At 49.1% G+C, this 3,555-nt stretch overlaps 1 pseudogene; it reads left to right on the forward strand.

The window, feature by feature from the left end:
* The first annotated feature begins 417 nt into the window (after positions 1–417).
* LOC141980474 (uncharacterized) lies at positions 418–2,392 on the forward strand (annotated as a pseudogene).
* Positions 2,393–3,555: the final 1,163 nt, after the last annotated feature.

Below are 3,555 nucleotides of genomic sequence, written 5' to 3' on the forward strand. Positions count from 1 at the left end.
AGCATAACTACGTCGCTCAGGGGTGTGAAAAATCCACACCCAAGCAGTGTAGTTAAGTTGACCAAACTCCCTATGGCCTGGTCTACACTATGAGTTTATGTTGGATTTAGCAGCGTTAAATCGAATTAACCCTGCACCTGTCCATACAATGAAGCCGTTTTTTCGACATAAAGGGCTCTTAAAACTGATTTCTGTACTCCTCCCCAACGAGGGGATTAGTGCTGAAATCGACATAGCCATTTTGAATTAGGGTTAGTGTGGATGCAATTCGAAGGTATCGGCCTCTGGGAGCTATCCCACAGTGCACCATTGTGACCCCTTTGGACAGCACTCTGAACTCCAGATGCACTGGCCGGGTGTACAAGAAAAGTCCTGGGAACTTTTGAATCTCATTTCCTGTTTGGCCAGGCGAGCTCATCAGCACAGGTGACCATGCAGTCCCAGAATCACAAAAGAGCTCCAGCATGGACCGAACAGGAGGTACTGGATCTGATCGCTGTATGGGGAGAGGAATCCGTGCTATCAGAACTACGTTCCAAAAGACGAAATGCCAAAATATTTCAAAAAATCTCCGACGCCATGAGGGACAGAGGGTACAGCAAGGATGCAACACAGTGCCGCATGAAACTTAAGGAGCTCAGACAAGCGTGCCAGAAAACCAAAGAATCAAACGGACGCTCCGGGACAGAGCCCCAGACATGCTGCTTCTACACTGAGCTACATGCAATTCTAGGAGGGGCCGCCACCACTATCCCACCCGTGTCCATGGACTCCAATGATGGGGTACTCTCCTCCATGCCTGAGGATTTTGCGGACGGGGAAGATGATGATGATGAGGAGGAGGAGGAGCTTGAGGAGAGCACACAGCACACCGTTCTCCCCGACAGTCAGGATCTTTTTATCACCCTGAGTGAAATACCCTCCCAACCCAACGAAGCCGGAGAAGGGACCTCTGGTGAGTGTACCTTTTTAAATATAATACATGTTCTAAAAGCAAGTGTTTTTTAATGATTAAGTAGCCCTGAGGACTTGGGATGCATTCGTGGCCAGTACAGCTACTGGAAAAGTCTGTTAAAGTGTCTGGGGATGGAAATCCTCCAGGGACATCTCCATGAAGCTCTCCTGGAGGTACTCTAAAAGCCTTTGTAGAAGGTTTCTGGGGAGAGCAGCCTTATTCCGTCCTCCATGGTAGGACACTTTACCATGCCATGCTAGTAGCAAGTAATCTGTTATCATTGCATGACAAAGCCTGGCAGCGTATGGTCCCAGTGTTTGCTGGCATTCAAACAACATCCGTTCTTTATCTCTCTGTGTTATCCTCAGGAGAGTGATATCATTCATGGTAACATGGTTGAAATAGGGGAATTTAATTAAGGGGACATTCAGAGGTGGCCGTTCCTACTGGGCTGTTTGCCTATGGCTGAAAAGAAATCCTCCCTGCAGTTAGCCACGCGGTGGGAGGGAGGGGCATTGGCACTGAGCTGTTTGCGTTTGGCTAGCAGGGATCTTCCCTGATACTAGCCTCACGGTGGGGTAGGGGTAAAACAATCATCTCAGAGAACTGGATGCAGAGGAGTTAGTTTGGTTTCTGCTGCTGCATGTTAACAGGCAAACCACAGCACTAAATGGCCAACTCAACATGCTTTGCTTGGTATGGAACAGGAGGGCGCTGCTGTTATGAAGGTTGCAGAAGCCGAAAGACTATGGCTTACCATGGCCACCTGCAAGCTGAATTCTGTTGCTCGGCACTGCGTGTGTGATTTCTAACACCAAAGCCGCAGGCATTCAATATAAGATGCAAAATGCGACCTTGTACCAAAATCACATGTGCTATGTAATGTGAATAGTGTTGTTCACCGTGAAAGAGTATAGCCATTGTTCTGTGAAATGTATCTTTTTAAATACTTCACTCCTTTTTTTTACTCCAGCTGCAAATGTTTCAAGCCTCCCTCCTCTGTCCCAAAGGCTATCTCAGATAAGGCGGCAAAAAAAAACGCACATGCGATGAAATGTTCTCTGAGCTCATGCAGTCATCCGGCACTGACAGAGCTCAGCAGAATGTGTGGAGGGATACAACAGCAGAGTACAGGAAAGTGGCCGATGAACATGAGGAGAGGTGGTGGCAGGAAGATCAGAGGAGGCATGAGGCAACGCTGGGGCTACTGCGGGATCAAACGGACATGCTCCGGCTTCTGGTGGAGGTTCATGAACGGCAGCAGGATCAGAGACTGCCGCTGCAGCCCCTGCTTAACCGCCCTCCCTGCTCCCCAAGTTCCATAGCCTCCTCACCCAGATGCCCAAGAACATGGGGTGGGGGAGGCTCGGGGCACCCAACCACTCCACCCCAGTGGACAGCCCAAGCAACAGAAGGCTGTCGTTCAAGAAGTTTTAAAGTGGCCTTTTCCTTCCCTCGTACCCTCCTCCCACACCCCACCTGGGCTACCTTGTGAGTTATCTCCCTATTTTTATAATCAATTAATAAAGAATATAGGTTTTTTAAATGGTAGTGACTTTATTTCCTTTGCAAGCAAGCTGTGATCGAAGGGGGGAGGGCGGGTGGCTTACAGGGAAATTAGAGGCAACCAAGGGGGTGGGTTTTCATCAAGGAGAAACAAACAGAAGTGTCACACAGTACCCTGGCCAGTCATGAAACTGGTTTTCAAAGTTTCTCTGATGCGCAGCTCTTCCTGCTGTGCTCTTCTAACTGTCCTAGTGTCTGGCTGCGCGTATTCAGCGGCCAGGCAATTTGCATCAGCCTCCCGCCCCGCCATAAACATCTCCCCCTTACTGTCACAGAGATTGTGGAGCACACAGCAAGCAGCAATAACAATGGGAATATTGGTTTCGCTGAGGTCTGAGCGAGTCAGTAAACTGCACCAGCGACCCTTTAAATGTCCAAATGCACACTCTACCACCATTCTGCACTTGCTCAGCCTATAGTTGAACAGCTCCTTACTACTGTCCAGGGTGCCTGTGTACAGCTTCATGAGCCCAGGCATTAAGGGGTAGGCTGGGTCCCCAAGGATAACTATAGGCATTTCAACATCCCCAACAGTTATTTTCTGGTCTGGAAAGTAAATCCCTTCCTGCAGCCGTTTAAACAGATCAGAGTTCCTGAAGACGCGAGCGTCATGAACCTTTCCCGGCCATCCCACATTGATGTTGGTGAAACATCCCTTGTGATCCACCAGAGCTTGCAGCACCATTGAAAAGTACCCCTTTCGGTTTATGTATTGACTGCCCTGGTGGTCCGATCCCAAGATAGGGATATGCGTTCCGTCTATAGCCCCACCACAGTTAGGGAATCCCATTGCAGCAAAGCCATCTAGTATGACCTGCACATTTCCCAGAGTCACTACCTTTGATAGCAGCAGCTCAATGATTGCGTTGACTACTTGCATCACAGCAGCCCCCACAGTAGATTTGCCCACTCCAAATTGATTGCCAACTGACAGGTAGCTGTATGGCATTGCAAGCTTCCACAGGGCTATTGCCACTTGCTTGTGAGCTGTGAGGGCTGCTCTCATCTTGTTATTCTTGCACTTCAGGGCATGG

Source organism: Natator depressus, chromosome 1, assembly GCF_965152275.1.
Source record: "Natator depressus isolate rNatDep1 chromosome 1, rNatDep2.hap1, whole genome shotgun sequence".
Lineage (NCBI taxonomy): Eukaryota > Metazoa > Chordata > Testudines > Cheloniidae > Natator > Natator depressus.